Consider the following 20,361-nt stretch of genomic DNA (forward strand, 5'->3'; position numbering starts at 1 on the left):
GCGAAGACGTAGTTGTCCAAATGGCTGTTCGGTGTGTGTGCGTCCGTCCGTCCGGATTTGTTTGTCCGGTCCATAACTTTGACATGCATGGAGCAATCTTGTTTATATTTGGCATGAATGTTAACCTCAATGAGACGGAGTGTCATGCGCAAACCCCAGGTTCCTATCTCAAAGGTCAAGTTCACACTTAGAGGTCAACGGTCAAATTCAATAATGACTTTGTCCGGAGCATTTCTTCTTCATGCATGGAGAGATTTTGATGTAACTTGGCACAAATGTTCACCACCATGAGACAGAGTCATGCGCAAGAACCAGGTCCATAGGTCTAAGGTCAAGGTAACTTGGCACAATTGTTCTAGTTTGATGGAGGCTTTGGTGTTCCAGTTTGATGGAGGCTTTGGTGTTCCAGTTTGATGGATGATTTGGTGTTCTAGTTTGAAGGAGGCTTTGGTGTTCCAGTTTGATGGAGGCTTTGGTCTTCTAGTTTGATGGAGGCTTTGGTGTTCCAGATTGATGATCGAGGCTTTGGTGGTCTAGTTTGATGGAGGCTTTGATATTACAGTTAGATGGAGGATTTGGTGTTCCATTTTGATGGAGGCTTTGGTGTTCCAGCTTGATGGAGGCTTTGGTGTTCCAGCTTGATGGAGGATTTGGTGTTCCAGTTTGATGGAGGCTTTGGTGTTCTAGTTTGATGGAGGATTTGGTACTCCAGTTTGATGGAGGCATTTGTGTTCCAGTTTGATGGATGATTTGTTATTCCAGTTTGATGAAGGCTTTTGTGTTCCAGTTTGATGGAGGCTTTGGTGTTCCGGTTTGATGGAAACTTCGGTGTTGCAGTTTGATGGAGGCTTTGGTGTTGCAGTTTGATGGATGATTTGGTGTTCTAGTTTGATGGAGGCTTTGGTGTTCCAGTTTGATGGAGGCTTTGTTGTTCTAGTTTGATGGAGGCTTTGGTGTTCTAGTTTGATGGAGGCTTTGGTGTTCCAGTTTGATAGAGGCTTTGGTGTATTAGTTTGATGGAGGCTTAGTGTTCCAGCTTGATGGATGATTTGTTGTTCCAGTTTACTTGAGGATTTAGTGTTCCAGCTTGATGAGTTTGACAGAGGCTTTGATATTCCAGTTTGGTGGATGATTTGGTGTTCCAGTTTGATGGAGGGTGGATTTGGTGTTCCAGTTTGATGGAGGCTTGGTGTTCCAGTTTGATGGAGGCTTTGGTGTTCAAGTTTGATGGAGGCTTTGGTATTCCAGTTTGATGGAGGATTTGATGTTCCAGTTTGATGGAGGCTTTGGTATTCCAGTTTGATTGAGGCTTTGGTGTTCCAGTTTGATGGAGGATTTGATGTTCCAGTTTGATGGATGATTTGTTGTTCCAGTTTGATGGAGGATTTGGTGTTCCTGGGTTTGTTGGAAGCTTTGATGTTCCAGTTTGATAGAAGATTTAGTGTTCCTGCTTGATGGATGATTTGGTGTTCTAGTTTGATGAAGGCTTTTGTGTCGAGTTTGAAGCAGTTACTGCTTGGCTCTAGTGTTTTAGTGAACAAATTACCTGTTTGTTTGAGGCTTTGTTGTCTCAGTGAACAGTTACTGCTTGATTGAGACTGTAGTGTTTTAGTGAAAAGTAACTATTTGTTTGAGGATTTCTTGTTCCAGTGAACAGTTACTGATTGGTTGAGGTTGTTTTAGTGAACAGTAACTTCTTGTTTGAGGATTACTGCTTGGGTTGAGGCTGTAGTGTTTCAGTGAACAGTTACTACTTGTTTAAGGATTTGTTGTTCCAGTGAACAGTTACTGCTTAGTTGAGGCTCTAGTGTTTTAGTGAACAGTTACTACTTGTATGCAGATTTGTTTTCCAGTTAACAGTTACTGCTTGGTTGAGGCTCTAGAGTATTAGTGAACAGCTACTTTTTGTTTGAGGATTACTGCTTGGGTTGTGGCTCTAGTGTTTTAGTGAACAGTTACTACTTGTTTAAGGATTTGTTGTTCCAGTGAACAGTTACTGCTTAGGTGAGACTCTAGTGTTTTAGTGAACAGTTTTACTTGTATGCAGATTTGTTTTCCAGTTAACAGTTACTGCTTGGTTGAGGCTCTAGAGTATTAGTGAACAGCTACTTTTTTTGATCTGATTTAAAGATACTGCTTGGGTTGTGCTCTGGTGCTATTGAGAGGATTTTTGTTATGAACATTTGATTTTCATAGAACATAATGTTAGGTGAAGACTCTAGTGTTTTAGTGAACAGTTTTACTTGTATGCAGATTTGTTTTCCAGTTAACAGTTACTGCTTGGTTGAGGCTCGAGAGTATTAGTGAACAGCTACTTTTTGTTTGAGGATCTGTATTCTTAACAGATACTGCTTGCTTGTGACTCTGGTGCCTAATTTGAGAGAGAATTTTTGTTAATGCAACATTTCCAGATTTAAATAAAACTGACTGAATGTTAGCTGTCAGATACAGGATCCAGGATATCTGGCTAGCATTGAAAACAGACACAGATCTAGCTTGTAGCCAAAATTATTTTAAAGGGGCATGCCTCACAAGATTTATTCCAACATTTTCAGTGTACAGGGTAGTTGGCAGTGAGTTTTCTATAGAATGCTGTTATAGCTCAGGCATACAAAAGCTACAAAGGCTGTTTACTTGTTACTATCATTGCAAAAAAAATATTTTGGAAAGTTAACTTTGCTTCACATCCTGCACATAAAATATTACAAAGGTTAACTTCCATTACAATGTGTGTTCAAGGAAAATTTTTCTTTAAATAGATCTAAAAGCACTTTTTAGATTTTTTTTTTCTTTTAAAACAAAGATTTCTATACCAAAAAAGGGAGCATGCCCATTTAAACCTTTGGCAGCCTATTTGAGTGAAAGACCATTTTCTCAAAATGTCTGTCCTAAAATTGAGTATAATTTGCTTACAATATTATATACGAGACATGGTAATAAAATAATAGATACAAATTTTGAACAGCTTGTAATGGCTTGGAGTCTAATATAAAATATAAATGTCTCGCATTGCATGCTAATGTAACATTATGTACTGGTGAAATTTAAGCACCCATCTTTATTCAATAAACAGCCGTTTTAGATAGTGGAGGCTGAGGTATGGTTATTTAATTGGAAGTAATTTGATAAAATATATGCAATCTAGAATGGTTATATGATGAACAGTTGATGTTTGTTCACGATAAGACATGGAGGGCCTTAAGATGTTTGCATTTTTAGTGTTAGTTTACTTTAATGATATTTGATCTTGCCAGGTTTGTATACATTGTGGTAGATCTAATGCTATATGGTGGTAAAGTTTTCTCTTATTTATTCATTTTAGTGTAGTTTTCACTATGTTTGAATGTGATGGCAAAATATTGTAAATTAAGGTTTGCACAAAGCTAGATGTAAGGTATACTATAGTTATATAGCACAGGCTGTTAAATATGGTGTCCTTTGTCTTTGGCCTCCAACAAAGGTTATTTAACTGTATATGTCATATTTTGAAATTTTATATGAACAGAAATTTTAAAAAAATCTTAAAGCTCTGGTGCATTTATTTCCTCAGTAAATAACTGGCTCTCAAATGACAGCTGTCCATTTGCTATTAAATTTCTTAGTGAATGACAGCTCTCGGTTTGCTATATTACTTAGTAAATGACAGCTTACTCAATTTGCTATTTTTCTCAGTATATGGCAGCTCTCCATTTGCTATTATCCGCAGTAAGTGGCGGCTCTTGGTTTACTACTTACCTCAGTAAATGACAGCTCTTTGTTTACTATTTTCCTCAGTAAATGGCAGCTCTCCATTAACTATTTTCCACAGTAAATGACAGGTGTTGGTTTACTATTTTCCTCAGTAAATGACAGTTCTCCTTTTGCTATATTCCTCTTTAAATGACAGCTCTCCATTTGCTATTTTCTTCAGTAAATGACAGCTGTTTGTTTACTATTTTCCTCAGTAAATGGCAGCTCTCCATTAACTATCTTTTCACAGTAAATGACAGCTCTTAGTTTACTGTTTTCCTCAGTAAATGACAGTTCTCCTTTAACTATATTCCTCTTTAAATGACAGCTCTCCATTTGCTGTTTTCCTCAGTAAATGGCAGCTCTTGGTTTACTACTTTCCTCAGTAAATGGCAGCTCTTGGTTTACTACCTCAGTAAATGGCAGCTCTTGGTTTACTACTTTCCTCAGTAAATGGCAGCTCTTGGTTTACTATTTTCCTCAGTAAATGGCAGCTCTCAGTTATCCATTTTCCTCAGTAAATGACTGCTCTTGGTATGCTATTTTTCTTCAGTAAATGACAGTTCTCCATTTGCTGTTTTCCTCAGTAAATGATAGCTCTCAGTTTACCGTTTTCCTCAGTAAATGACCGCGCTCAGTATTCTATATTTCTCAGTAAAGGACAGTCTCAGTTTGCTATTTTTCTCAGTAAATGACAGTTATCCATTTGTTGTTTTCCTCAGTAAATGAACGCTCTTTATATGCTTTATTCCGCAGTAAATGACAGCTCCTTGTATGCTTTATTCCTCAGTAAGTGACAGCTCCTTGTATGCTTTATTCCTCAGTAAATGACTGCTCTTTGTATGCTTTATTCCTCAGTAAATGACAGCTCTTTGCATGCTTTATTCCTCAGTTAATGACAGCTCCTTGTATGCTTTATTCCTCAGTAAGTGACAGCTCCTTGTATGCTTTATTCCTCAGTAAATGACAGCTCCTTGTATGCTTTATTCCTCAGTAAGTGACAGCTCCTGTATGCTAAATTATTCCTCAGTAAATGACAGCTCATTGTATGCTTTATTCCTCAGTAAATGACAGCTCATTGTATGCTTTATTCCTCAGTGCTTTATTCCTCAGTAAATGACAGCTCATTGTATGCTTTATTCCTCAGTAAGTGACAGCTCATTGTATGCTTTATTCCTCAGTAAATGACAGCTCATTGTATGCTTTATTCCTCAGTAAATGAACGCTCTTTGTATGCTTTATTCCTCAGTAAATGAACACTCTTTGTATGCTTTATTCTTCAATAAATGACAGCTCTCGGTTTGCTGTTTACCTCAGTAAATGACAGCTCTCCCGGACGGACATGTATGCCTGAAATGACTTCTCCCCCACCCCTTATAGACAGTACTTAAAGGTCTATGGAGACTTTATGTCTCAGCACTCATAAGAATATTCCAGTCAGCCAGCTGCCATATCATTGATCTGAAAATTACAGCTTAATAGAAATGTTAAACAAATTATAATATACTGAACACCTATCTGTAAAAAACTGGAATATTTTTATTAATTCTAACATTTTTTTTGTATGCTGAGATTAGGATCTCAACAGCTTCTATTCTACTGTGTCTGTCAGTTTGTCAGCTGATTTATGTATTATTTTGTGAGTTTTCAGTTTTTTACCCTATCTGTTATACAGAAACAGCAGGTGTGCTAACTTCTGGGGAACAACAAGCTGGGAATTCCTGAAAGGAAGTTGCTAAATTCCTGTCCTTGTAGGATTTCCTTTGATTTGTTTGTTTGAGTGGAGGCTATCACTGTTTTCTTACAGAATTTCGAGATCACCTAACCAGTGTTTTTAGGATTCTGTATCAGTACTGATTCTCCTGAGAAAGAACCAGGCAGTTTTCTCACGTGCTGGAACAAATTATGTCAGACATATTGTCAACTGTCAGATTGTTGTAAATTTTATCTTCTGAGGCAAAAGTTGAAATCAATGAATTTAAATACCCTTAAAATAGCCATTTTGCCCAGTCCATGAAATTGCATCTACTCGAAATTAAATGATTTCAGGTTTTGAAGTCTTTCAAGGAAACCAAGCTTGTTACAGAGATTAGCTGGTATGCCACTGTCTGTATTTAGAAGTGCTGAGCTCAGTCATTTTGAAGTTAATGTACTGTCGAACTTGGTTCTCTGGAACTTAGCAGGACCATCAAAATTAGTGGAGTTATGAGTAGTTTGAGCCATTGAAAATCATACATTATACACGGATTTTGTTTGGACTTAACAATGAGTTTTAGTTGTCGTCAGTTATCTGCATTTGAGCGATCAAAATTTGACTGTACATGTAGCTGTAATTTTGGTTTACTATTACTGTCCCTCATCCTTAAAGAACATTAGAAATAAAGTCTAAATTAGAATAGGATGCTTCTTAGTTTTGGGAAATATGATTGGCTGATGAATATCTAGCCAGTGGTTAAATACTAAGCTTAGTAGTTACTGTGAAATCATTTTTATTCACGTAGGACGAATTTTCGCGTATTTCGCGCTAGAACCGATGCGCGAATTTAAGACCGTGCTATTATTATTTTTTAATTTGCTTTTTCATTTATGAATTGAAAATGCGCGAATTAAAGCCCGCGTAAAACAGTCCTTTTTCACGTTTGCGCGAAATTTCATGCCAGCGAATTTAAATGATTTCACAGTAACCAGTTTATAGAATTTTGATGAGGTTTTTTGTGAGCCTTTGTTTCTATAAAATGTTCTTTGATGAATAATTGTGTGGCAGGTAAACAACATTTTTAATCATAGATCAACATTAACCAGTGTTATCAAAATAAGCATCACCTAATTTTACTGCTAATTGTTTGTGAAGGCCTCCTAACAGTGACTGTTGCTTCATTTTATAGACTGTCTGTAAGTATTATTGATGTATGTTTAACATGTTCTTGAAAACAGAAGCTCTTAATTGGATTATAATTAACCAGGTAAATCACCAAGCCAGACAAGAACTGGGAATGTTGTTACTGTACTGCACTAGCGAAGTGCAACAGATTTTCCAACAGCATCAGTTTGGGGTACAGCCAGATTTCCCAATTATAGCAATATAATATAGACTTTAAGAATGTAGTAAAACATCCTAATTTTGATGAGGTGAATGCTAAATCAAAATATCTTGTAGAGTTAATTAAGGATTATAGGTAGCAAAGTTGAATGAACTCCATAGAGTTGTAGAGAGAAAAGTGGACAAAAATAAAACAGCGAATCAAGCTCATTTTAAAAAGGCTGAAGAAAGAAAATTTATCTAAATTCTATCCAGTCTGTGTAAATTGGGGGTGGATTTATTTTATTCCTTAGATTGAAAAAAGAGGAATATTTCCATATTACTATAAGCATTTACAGAGAGTAAACCAAGGTTAGTGCTTACATTTTAAGAATGCACTGTCCTCTGATAAATATTTTGATGGACAGTAAAGGCAGACTGATAATATTGTAGTAATATCCATCATCTGAAACTATTAGAGTAAGGATATGGAGTGTTTTTCTGTTTACACAATGATAGGTTTGTATAATATATTTCTTGGACAGCACATTATAGCAGGTTCTGATGAGTATCATTCACTTTCTAATATAGTTTATTAAAGAATTACCAGCCATTATCGCAGAAATGATGTTCTGGCAAAGCCTTGTTGTTACTGAATTCATGTTGCCTGCCATTTAATCTTGCAGAAATGATGGTCACTGCTGTTATTACAGAAAGAATGTTTTCTGCCGATATTCCCTGTCATTGTTTGCAGAAATGGTGTTCTGTCATTGTTGCAGAAATAATTTTCACTGCCATTTTTGCAGAAATGATGTTCTCTGCTATTGCAGAATAATCTTCCCAGCCATTATCACAAAAATGATGCTCCCTGCCATTATCTCAGAAATGATGTTTCCTGCCATTATTTCAGAAATGATGTTCCCTACCATTATCACAGAAATGATGTTCCGTGCCATCATCTCAGAAATAATATACCTGCCAATATCTCAGAAATGATGTTCCCTGCCATTATCTCAGAAATGATGTTTCCTGCCATTATTTCAGAAATGATGTTCCCTGTCATTATTTCAGAAATGATGTTTTTCCTTGCCATTATCTCCTGCCACTGCCATTATCTCAGAAAGGATGTTCCCTGTCATTATTTCAGAACTGATGTTGTTCCTTGCCATTATATCAGAAATGATGTTCCTTGCCATTAACTCAGAAATGATGTTCCCTGCCACTGCCATTATCTCAGAAATGATGTTCCCTGCCACTGCCATTATATCAGAAATGATGTTCCTTGCCATTATCACAGAAATGATGTTACCTGCCATTGTCTCAGAAATGATGGTCCCTGCCATTATTTCAGAAATGATGTTCCCTACAAACTTGCTTTTGTCTGTCAAAAAGCCTCGGAAATACAGGCATACAGTAACATAGCTATATTGTGGCAAGCAACAGTGTTTTTTGATGTCAGAAACAGTTAAAACTTTTCAGCAAATTTTGTTCCTGAAGTAGAGCCATGGACACACCTAGAAATTGTGACAGTGTATTTTTAGACTTAAGGCCCATCCCTGTCGGTCTTCTTGCATCTATCTAAACAAACAGTTCCGAAAATTGTATTTTCACATTTGATATTCTGTGAGTGTCTTTTTGCTACAAGATTGTAAGAAATGGCGGAAATCCAATACAAGCACAACTGAAAGCCTGTGGAATTATGTTCATTATCTTGTTCCTTAGGTGATCATTATAATTGTAGTAGCTTTTCACTTGTCTTTCATCCGAAAATGAAATTACACTCAGTTAATATTCAGGATTGGTTGGCAGTTGCCTTGGAAAATGTGAGATTAAAGTGTGGATCTATTGAGGAGTGATGATAAATTATTTTTGTGTTATAGTTTTAAGTAATGAACTCAAAGTTAGTAAACAAACATACTCTATTATCCTTCTATAGCTTCAGAAAAACAAGGATTACTGAAGAGGAATTTTTGGTATTCTTTGCAATTAATTAGGTGTTGATGTAGAGGTCCACTTCTTAATGTGAAACATCAATTACTGGTTAGTTATTACAGGAGGGCTATTATTTGGTTGAAGATCTTTAGACTCCAGTTGTTGGTGTTTTGTAGAATATTAATATAGAGCAGGAGGGAATATTTGTGTATTCTGTAAAATAATTATTTATATAACCAAGATAAGAGAATACTCTTTGTTCTCATTTTGTAGGATTACTAAAAGACTATCAGTGGTAAAAAAAATGCAGAAGAAATTTTGTGTTATGTCATGCAGGATATTGAAGTAAACATTGTTTCTTTGCAATATGAATAAAAAATTTGCTAGATTGTAAACTTGTATTTATTGAGTTTAAACTTTAACAATGGTATAATATAATAATGAAAAATGGTAACTTTTTACTTGAGTTTATTATAAAGGAGGAAAATAAAGAGATGATGTGTAACAAATTTATGTTACATTATAACTTAGTGCACAGTAACTGTTGTAAATTAAGAAGTATAATTATGTGTTTATATATATTTAAAATTTCATTAATGCAAGTAGTTTACCTATTTATTGGCAAAAATTTCATATTCAAAAGAGTTTTTGCAAATTTAAACACAGATTCATAAAGATTTATGGCTTGGAGTTTCAATTAATTCATAATTTAGGTTTACAAAAATGTAATTTGCTTCTGATATTTTTTTTGGTATTTTTCATTTATTTTAAAATTTGCAAGTAAATTGATCTTTTTTCTAATTTAACTTGCTTCTTGATATTCTTTTTGAAATGTTGATTTGGAGCTATCCCAGCTGCATTAATCAAGAGAAGCGAAAGAATGTGGAATTTGAAGCAATTTTTTTTTTACCTCCAATATTGAAGAGTATGGATTTTCTTTGTAGTTATTATGTCACACTTATAAGCAATAGATATAGTAAACCTTGGCTAAGACTGATTGATTGATTGATTATTAATGTCTTACATTTTAGAGACATAGATATTTTGATTGATAAATCTATATAAATCCAAATATTTGATAATCAGGGTAGCTTTTTTTCTTTGATCATATTATATGACATTTTAAAGTGACATTTTAATTGTTTGCGCAAAAATTAGACAGGCTTAATGTTGATAAAAGTAATGTAATCATAAATGGTACCTGGATGACTCAAGATAAGTTTTGAATGTCAGAAGATTTAATGGTTCCTAACATATTAAATCTCTTTCCATTGAATCATATTAATATTTTGGTTAGATTTGCATAATTGAATGAATAAAAGCATATTTTTCTCATATCAAGAATATACATTTGTTTCTGTTATTAAGCTTAATTTGATCACTGTAAATCTGAAATTTTTGCAAGGTATTTATTTTCACTGTAATTGCTAAATGTCTGTATTTGCAAAAAAAAATACTTGCAAAAGTTGGAGGATGTTATTGGTATGATTCATACATTATATATATTATATACCTTGATAACAATCTTGTAGATGTCCATTGACCCTGATTACATCTTCTATGTATTCACTGTACTTGATATTTTAACATTTGTAAGTGTCCACTAACCTTTATTACATCTTGTAAGTGTCCATTTACATTGATTACATCTTGTAAGCATCTGCTGACCTTGATGAAATCTTGTAAGTTTCCGCTGACCTTGATGACATATTGTAAATGTTCGCTCAGACCTTGATTACATCTTGTAAGTGTCCACTGACCTTGATGACAGCTTGTAAGTGTCCACTGACCTTGATGACAGCTTGTAAGTGTCCACTGACCTTGATGAAATCTTGCAAGTGTCTGCTGACCTTGATTAAAGCTTGTAAGTGTCCATTGACCTTGATGACATCTTGTTAGTGTCCACTGACATTGATGACAGCATGTAAGTCTCCGCTGACCTTGATGAAAGCTTGTAAATGTCTGCTTATGTTGATGACATCTTGTAAGTGTCTGTAGTCCTTGATGATATCTTGTATTAGTGTCTGCAGACCTTGATGACATCATGTAAGTGTCCCCTGACCTTGATGACATCATGTAAGTGTCCACTGACCTTGATGATGACATCTTGTAAGTGTCCACAGACCTTGATGATGACATCATGTAAATGTCTGCAGACCTTGATGACATCATGTAACTTACTAAGTGTCTGCAGACCTTGATGATGACATCATTTAAGTGACCGCAGACCTCGATGACATCTTGTAAGTGTCTGCTGACAGTGATGATGACACCATATAAGTGTCCGCAGACCTTGATGACATTATGTAAGTGTCTGTAGACCTTGATGACATCTTGTTAGTGTCCGAAGACCTTGATGACATCATGTAAGTGTCTGCAGACCTTGATGACATCTTGTAAGTGTCCACGGACCTTGATAGCGTCTTGTAAGACTTAGTGTCTCCTGGCCTTTATATCGTCTTGTGAGTGTTGACTATCCAACCTTGGTAACATCTTGTAAGTGTCCTCTGACCTTGATTTTTAAGTGAATAACATGTTTAGTTGTAGAGTCAATTTTACAATGTTTACGGTAAGATTATGTTAATTGTCGTAAAGTATTTTAATACAAGTTTAAATGTCATCCTTTACACCCATTATCTATTATTTATGTTGTATTAATGGACATCTTCAAATAATATTTAGTCAGAAGGGTCTGATCACTATTGTTCCACATTATGGTCTTGCAAATATTAATGACATTTATATATTGGAGATAAACAAAGAATATTTGATATTTGAGCCCCACAAGTGTCGTTTAAATTTTCAGCAAGTGGATGCGACCACTTGAGTATTTATGGTTGGATTGTTATGAATTTTATAGTGGGTACTTGATTTATTTATGAATGTTCAATAGATGCTATAGTATAATAAATTTAAAGACTCATAATGTCTTTATTCCGAACATGCTGCACAAGCAATAATATGCAAATGAGATATGAGTGGACGCAGGGATCCAATAGTAAGACTGACTGTTTAACCAGGGCTCGTGAGTTTAACTAACATTTGTACAATAATTCCCATGTATGGGTGCTTTACACCGGGCAATAACCTGAAAAAACATGGAAACTTCTTGAGGAGCATCTTCCTATATATTGCACTTTAATCCTCTCACAAAAAAACTACTAACAGTCTAAATTGTCTTCTGGAGGAGTTGCACATATGGGTTAAAATACCATCAACTTTCTTAAATATTGAGGTCAGAAGTTTTAATTGATTTGCATATTATGACCCGCATGCTAAGTAATCAGACAGCAGGTAATATAGGTACTACTTAATAATTTAGCTTATATGGAAATAGCTGTCTGGATCATAGAATAAAAATCATCAGTAAAACTTTTTACTCTGTAGTTACACTAGTACTATATGAAGGAAAATAGTTACACTAGTATACTATATGAAGGAAAATAGTTACACTAGTATACTATATGCACGAAAAACATTCTTCACTTCATTAAGAGTGGAAAGTTTCCTGTCCATAAGAAAAAAACAAACTATATTTGCAAAATGAGAATGTAATTGCTCATGGCACATTTATTACGCAGTTATTTTGATGATGCAGTGCATTTAGGATAGAGCAAATGATATGTTATAGATGAAAATGAGATAAATACTAGCTATTTAATCATTTCTGCAAAACTGTAAGTTGCAAATGGAGCTATTTTGAAAAAAGGGGGGTAACTCAGCCATGTTTATCAGAGTTGTGCAAATGGTGTATTTATAAAAAAAGGGAGGCAAATTCATTCAGTTTTGACACAAAGAGAAATTTAACATAATCAGATTGTGTTTAACTTTAATCCTGGATGACGTTTTCTTATCTAAGCCATCTATTTCCTAAAGAATAAAGGCAAGTGTCTCGCCATTACATTCCAAATTTTATTTTTATCTAGATTTTAAAGTAAAATAGGTAGCTCCCCTAGTTTTTGTGATACTAACAGTGAACATTAAAAATTATTTATCATTGTTTATCAGCATAGATGATCATGTGATATGATTAGACATTGGCTGCTACTGTGCATGCTTAAATTGAAAGTTAAATGTGATCAGGCAATTTATCAAAATATTTATGCAAATTTATTTATTGTCAAGCCCACCTTGACACATTTGGTATCTAAAAAATCTTTTAACATACAGCAGTAATGTTTGAAGTGTGATATGAGTACATAATTTAAGCCAGTAACTGACTCCTGAATATCTTATTAGTAACATTTTCTTACAAAGCAGAATATTAAAGAAATTTATTCATCTGCCATTCCTTCTTTAAAATATGATTTTTAAGGCAAAAATTGGACAGTCTTAATTGTAATTGATAGCTTTAAGGTCTATTAAGAAAAGAAAGTTATGGTCTATTAAGAAAAGAAAGTCAAAAAAATTTCAGTAAATTTTTACCGACTGCAACGTGATTGGAACAATCTTTGATAATTGGTTTCCGTACTAACATTTTGTTATTCTCAGATTCTCCTGTCTTCCCCAATCCTGGCCCTGTTGTATTTTAAAAAAATAGAAATTACGCTTCACCCCAATCTTTTGTGAACCTTGTTTAACTATGATTATGATTAAGGCTGCCAGAAAAAATTCATGTTTACTGTTTTTGCATATGAAAGAGAGGCATAATTGAAGTAGCCTGTTTGGTAAAAAACAATATTTTTCATACGAAATCTTAATGGTTTCCATTCCAGCTAGTATTCATGATTGTACCCTTCAGTCCCATTCACCAATAATAATTTGCTTCAGAGTAAAGCTAATATTCTTTTTTCAGGGAAGGTCAATTTGAATCTTTATCATTTTGGAGTACTTTTTGGATTATAGTATTAGAACTTCTCCCTGTCTGGTGTAGTTTTACTATCTATAAAGTACTGTACATTACACAGAAAAATAGTCTATCTGCTCAAGATTGGATAATTCTGTGATAAAAACTAGATAATAAGTGACTGCTTACTGCTCACAGACAACCATTACATCAATAACTTATCTCAGATTACAGTAAAAATGACATAAAAATATTTCTAATTGTTTATTTTACAGAAAGCAGGTAAGAAATATATAGATTATATGATTTATTTTTTCGGTATAGGATGTAGTGTTTTCAGAAAAGGCACAAGTAGTGTGACTAGGGAAAGATAATTCGATTTAACATGTAATATTTCATGCCTTGTCAGTGGTTGAAAGCAAATTGTATGCATTTATTGTGCAATGTCAAATATTGCACTATCAGGCTCTTAATTATTTATATGGGAAAAGTCAAAATTTTAAGTTCCTTTTGAGTTCAAGTGCATATAAGTTCCTTACCGGAATGAAATTATGTTTGTTAATTTTCCTCATGTTTGAAACAGTGGTTAGTAGTCACTGAAAATTATTTTTCACTAAACTGCCAGAAGCATGAAATAACATTTCACATTCTTTGTACATCATATATACTGTCAGAAATTATCTTTAGATAGTTTCTGATTATTAAATATTGAATGATACTTACGCATGTCAGGGTCAGTGACCTAAGATCATTTCTTTCAAGTCATTCACATATAGTAAGGCGACTGTTACCCCTGGACTGTGTTGAAGGCACAGCATCTGTTACCCCTGGACTGTGTTTAAGGCACAGCGTATGTTACACCAGGACTGTTTTGACGGCACAGTGTCTGTTTCCCATGGACTGTTTTGAAGGCACAGCATCTGTTACCCCTGGACTGTGTTGAAGGCACAGCGTATGTTACACCAGGACTGTTTTGACGGCACAGTGTCTGTTACCCATGGACTGTGTTGAAGGCACAGCATCTGTTACCCCTGGACTGTGTTGAAGGCACAGTGTCTGTTGCCGCTGGACTGTTCTGAAGGCACAGAGTCTGTTACCCATGGACTGTGTTGAAGGCACAGCATGGCTGTTAACCCTGGACTGTGTTGAGGGCACAGTGTCTGTTACCCATGGACTGTTTTGAAGGTACAGCATCTGTTACCCCTGGACTGTGTTGAAGGCACAGCGTATGTTACACCAGGACTGTTTTGACAGCACAGTGTCTTGTTTTCCCTGGACTGTTTTGAAGGCACAGTGTGTTACCCATGGACTGCGTTGAAGGCACAGCGAATGTTACACCAGGACTGTTTTGACGGCACATTGTCTGTTTCCCCTGGACTGTTTTGAAGGCACAGTGTCTGTTACCCATGGACTGTGTTGAAGGCACAGCATGGCTGTTAACCCTGGACTGTGTTGAGGGCACAGTGTCTGTTACCCATGGACTGTTTTGAAGGTACAGCATCTGTTACCCATGGACTGTGTTGAAGGCACAGTGTCTGTTACCCATGGACTGTTTTGAAGGTACAGCGTCTGTTACCCCTGGACTGTGTTGAAGGCACAGTGTCTGTTACCCATGGACTGTTTTGAAGGCACAGCATCTGTTACACCAGGACTGTTTTGAAGGAACAGCATCTGTTTCCCCTGGACTGTGTTGAAGGCACAGTGTCTGTTGCTGCTAGACTGTTCTGAAGGCACAGTGTCTGTTACCCCTGGACTGTGTTGAAGGCACAGTGTCTGTTGCCGCTGGACTGTTCTGAATGCACATCTGTTACATCAGGACTGTTTTGAAGGCACAGTGTCTGTTTCCCCTTGGACTGTTTTGAAGGCATAGTGTCTGTTACCCCTGGACTATTTTGAAGCTACAGCATCAGTTTCCCCTGGACTGTGTTGAAGGCACAGCGTGATCTGTTACCCGTGTGTTTAAGGCACAGCGTCTGCTACAGCTGTACTTATTTGAAGGCACAGCGCTACAGCTGGACTGTTATAGTGTCTGTTACCCATGGACTGTGTTGAAGGAACAGTGTCTGTTACCCCTGGAATGTGTTGAAGGCACATCATCTGTTACCCCTGAACTGTGTTGAAGGCACCGTGTCTGTTTACCCTGGACTGTGTTGAAGGCACAGAGTCTGTTGCCGCTGGACTGTTCTGAAGGCACAGTGTCTGTTACCCCTGGACTGTATTGAAGGAACAGCATCTGTTTCCCCTGGACTGTGTTGAAGGCACAGTGTCTGTTGCCGCTGGACTGTTTTGAAGGCACAACTTCCCAAAAGGAATACATTACATTTACAAAGCTACTCAAAATTGTATAATGACTATGTCCCCTGACTAAATATCTTTCAAATACCAGCTTGAACCTTAATCAATTGTATTACTTATATATATCTCTGTATAAAGATATGGGCTTCAGATATTTTGGAATTACTTTGTATGTAAAAGGGTCCTTAAATGAGAGATGGATGTTTCAAAGAGGGTTTGAAGGCATTTGATAAATACTCTACAGAAGAAACACACACTAAAGTCAGTTAGATAAATTTTGATAAAATGACAACTCTTCTTTATATATCTGACATAATTGGTTCATCGTGATCTCCTAATTGAATGATTTTAAACACTACTATCAGTTAAATATTATGTAAATATTACTGATACCATTGTTTCCATATTTGATGTTGCATAACTGATTTTATATACACCTGTCTAATGTTTCAAAGTGAGTGACTCATGTTAAATTATATTTAAGTGTATGGTTTTATATCTTAAAGGTGTTTTTCACAATTATTTCTAGGGACAGAATTTTTTGTAACTTTGCATATTTATAGATTGATGTATGACAAGTTAAGATAAAAAATAAAACTAATAGGTACCCGTGCTTCTTTTTTCAATATTCAAAGTTTATTAAGAACACCAAATCGATATTTTTGTCTGAAGAAACAGTACATACATGTTATAATAAAACTACTGCAAACAATTATCTATTCGAAGTTTCATTCTGATGTTACTTTTTATGCATCCGAATTAATAACACCACTATAACTATGCATAAAATGTCAACATATAGATATAATAACTCAGAAAAATTACTCTTGACAGATGTCGAAAGTATCAGAAACTGAGAAAAACACGAAGTATTTCTTAATGATATGAAAAATCTAGCGGACAGATTTTTTCCAAATTTTATATTATGTAAGCTAGAACTAAGACAAAAAAATCTAAACCAAAAAAATAATATCAACCCGTGCTTGTTTTCAAGAAAAATTAAAAAATATTCACTCCACCCACAAAAGTATTTTTTCATTACCCCACCCACCTAAAAATTATGAACATTTTTTTTCTTACAAAACAAATTGCACAATGTTATTACCAGTTCCTTAACCAATATTCTTACTCACATGCGGAATAATGCTCCTTTAAGGTTGCAAGCCTCTAGATCAAAGACTTTTTGAGATACATGCTACACAAGCTTTCACATCCCATTTACGTATATATTTGACCACGTCAAGGGACATAAATCTGTTTTTATTGAGTGAAACCTCAAACAAAAGCACTGGTGCACAATTTCGCATTCTGAATTTAATTCTTGTGTGGTTTCACGACTCTTGGCGCATATAATTTTGAGGTACATGCGACACAAATGTTTATACCCTTTATGTACAATTTGACTATCAGGGGCCATAACTCTGGTCTTACTACGTGAAATTCGGGATGGGGCACAAAAAAGTAAAACAACATTTTTAGGAAGTCACATTTGAACTTGAAGGAGATATATCTACTTTAAGATTTTCTGGAATTTTATTTGACTTGGAGTCAGCTGCATCATTACTGGACGAAATAATTTTTCTTTCAAATTGGCTGTCCACAATGTATTCGATTCGATCACTTCCTACAACTACTCCTCCAATAAAACACCATCACTTTTAAAGGTAAAATATGGATGCACGACCTATATTGTCAGTACATACGATATATTTTGCGCGAGTGCCCTCATATCCAACAATTATGCACTTTCGGCGGCGAATTCTGAACTTTACAGTGGATATCGCTTGCTGCGCGATTGAGCTGCGCACAAAATATTGTGATGAACTCCTTTAAGAATGGCAAACAACCGTTTAGAGTATTGTTAGAAAAGAAGCAAAAACTTGGATATTTTGATATTTATCCTTTTCTCCTTCTAGGAAAAAAATGTTGGATTCATGATGATTGACAGTTTCAAAGTAAATGGAGCATTTAACTTTGGGTGTAATTATGTTGTTACGGTAGAATAGGAAAGTGAAGGACTTCCAATAATGATTCAGATCAAAAAACAAAAAAATCTTTGTTATTTGTAAATGAAACATCTTGGAATATTAAATGGTACATGTTAAGATTTAATAAAATGCAGATTGAAATTTGATAATGGACATTTCTTGTTTCATTTTACATGGAACATTATGCACCTTAAAGTTTCATATACTGTGAAACACAGGTTACACTTCCATTTTACATTTACAGAAAAATTGTGTGTTTCATTTTTTAGCTCATCTGATTTTTTGAAAAAAAATGATGAGTTATTGTCATCACTTGAGCGGTTGTCGGCGTCGGCGTCGGCGTCGGCGTTGCCTGGTTAAGTTTTATGTTTAGGTCAGCTTTTCTCCTAAACTATCAAAGCTATTGCTTTGAAACTTGGAATACTTGTTCACCATCATAAGCTGACCCTGTATAGCAAGAAACATAACTCCATCTTGCTTTTTGCAAGATTTATGGCCCCTTTTGGACTTAGAAAATATCAGATTTCTTGGTTAAGTTTTATGTTTAGGTCAACTTTTCTCCTAAACTATCAAAGCTTTTGCTTTGAAACTTGGAATACTTGTTCACCATCATAAGCTGACCCTGTACATCAAGAAACATAACTCCATCTTGCTTTTTGCAAGAATTATTGCCCCTTTTGGACTTAGAAAATCAGTTTTCTTGGTTAAGTTTTATGTTTAGGTCAGCTTTTATCCTAAACTATCAAAGCTATTCCTTTGAAACTTGCAACACTTGTTCACCATCATAAGCTGACCCTGTACAGCAAGAAACATAACTCCATCCTGCTTTTTGCAAGATTTATGGCCCCTTTTGGACTTAGAAAATATCAGATTTCTTGGTTAAGTTTTATGTTTAGGTCAACTTTTTCTCTTAAACTATCAAAGCTATTGCTTTAAAACTTGCAACTCTTGTTCACCATCATAAGCTGACCCTGTACAGCAAGCAACATAACTCCATCCTGCTTTTTGCAATAATTATTGCCCCTTTTGGACTTAGAAAAATCATTTTCTTGGTTGAATATTATGTTTAAGTCAACTTTTCTCATAAACTATCAAAGCTATTGTTTTAAAACTTGCAACAGTTTTTCACCATCATAAGTGGACACTGTGCATCAAGAAACATAACTCTATCCTACTTTTTGCAAGAGTGATGGCCCTTTTTAGACTTAGAAAATCATGGGTAGGACAATATTTCTATTATACAAAAAAAATCAGATGAGCGTCAGCACCCGCAAGGCGGTGCTCTTGTTGAATATATAAAATTATGTTATGTTTCATATAAAATGAAGCTTATGCTCTAGTGTGAAACAGAAGTTTTTAACAAAAAATAAAACTGTTGTGTTTAGAGAATTTTTGTTTCATTTATATGAAACATCTTTGGATAATGTTATGTTTTAAATAATTATCTGAATGAAGGTTTGTACCAAAATTTTGCCATGTGCATGAAACACAAACTTCAGACTCACAGTTCTTGTATAAATGAAACATAATTATTTATAAATAAAGTGATGTTTCAGATTAGGTGAAACCCTAGGACAAGGGTGGTTTAGTTATCAGTATAATATCAGTGAATACTCACACCAAGATAATTATACTAAATACAGTGAGATAATTCCACTTAATATGACATGTGGGAGATAACAGGTAACAGGAATACAAGGGGATGTATTATGAAGTAGAAGAGGAAATATGGAAATAAATGTTTCTATCACTAGAGTATCAAGTACAGTCAGTGCCAGCTTTGTTAATTTAGTGTTAATGTAGGATCACATTCTGTTAAAGGTGGTTAATCATTCTATGGTCAATTTAAGTAACCTGTTTAGTCAAAACATAGTGCTTAATACAAGATAGATTTTCACTGACTGTCACAATTTTTAAATTTTCATTTTAGTATTTCATTTTATTTTCCAAGATTTTTAGTGTAAGTTTGACAAACATACTTTGCCTGGGAAATGATATGAATATAAGAACTTTAGTAATATAATTGTAAAAAGGTTTGTATTATAACTATATATTTAGCTGAAATTCATTAGAAATGCAAGTCTGAAAAAATATTATTACCTCCCTTTGTCCATCAATATAGACCAGAAATAAATGAATTCAGAGGTTAAGACACAGTTTACGGTAATTCAGATTGTTGAAATATCCAAATATATATTAAATGCAATTGTAAAACTAGAAATTATGTTGAAATAAAAAGAAATACTCAGCTTTTGAAATAATTTTATATTAAAGAGAAGTTACATCTTTTTTTAAAAAATCAATAAAACATACATTTATAATAAGTAATGTTAATTTTGTTCCTGAAATAAATCTCGGGAAAAGGGAAAAATGTGCTGAATTGTTGCTTAAATGTGAGTATAGAAGCAAATAATTTGTTTATTATGGATGTCTATCAGTGCCATTAATTAATTGTTAATATAGGATTTATAGGGGTAAAGATCAATTTAATATAGAAGCAACATTCATGTCAATACTTACATGGCAACTATTGTGAAACATAAAGGTTGTAGGCAGGTCTTTATGTCAGGGCTGGTGTCAACAAGTCTGCTCATATTGAACATACTTAATTA

The 20,361-nt window shown here is 34.8% G+C and overlaps 1 protein-coding gene across 6 annotated transcripts in view; it reads left to right on the plus strand.

Annotated features, from left to right (window-relative positions):
• The window catches only part of LOC123526242 (D-glucuronyl C5-epimerase-like), a 120,694-nt gene that overhangs the window by 58,560 nt on the left and 41,773 nt on the right, over positions 1-20,361 (plus strand). Inside the window, exon 4 of one of the 6 annotated variants that reach the window (XM_053522881.1) lies at positions 8,954-9,025. The exons of 4 other annotated variants lie outside the window; for them this stretch is intronic. The gene's annotated coding sequence lies outside the window, so the exon portion shown is untranslated. Of the gene's footprint in view, positions 1-8,645; positions 8,789-8,953; positions 9,026-20,361 lie in introns of those variants that run through there. One more of the 6 variants, XM_045305304.2, reaches the window with a different exon arrangement.

The sequence above is a fragment of the Mercenaria mercenaria genome, chromosome 14 (genome assembly GCF_021730395.1).
Source record: "Mercenaria mercenaria strain notata chromosome 14, MADL_Memer_1, whole genome shotgun sequence".
Classification (NCBI taxonomy): Eukaryota; Metazoa; Mollusca; class Bivalvia; order Venerida; family Veneridae; genus Mercenaria; species Mercenaria mercenaria.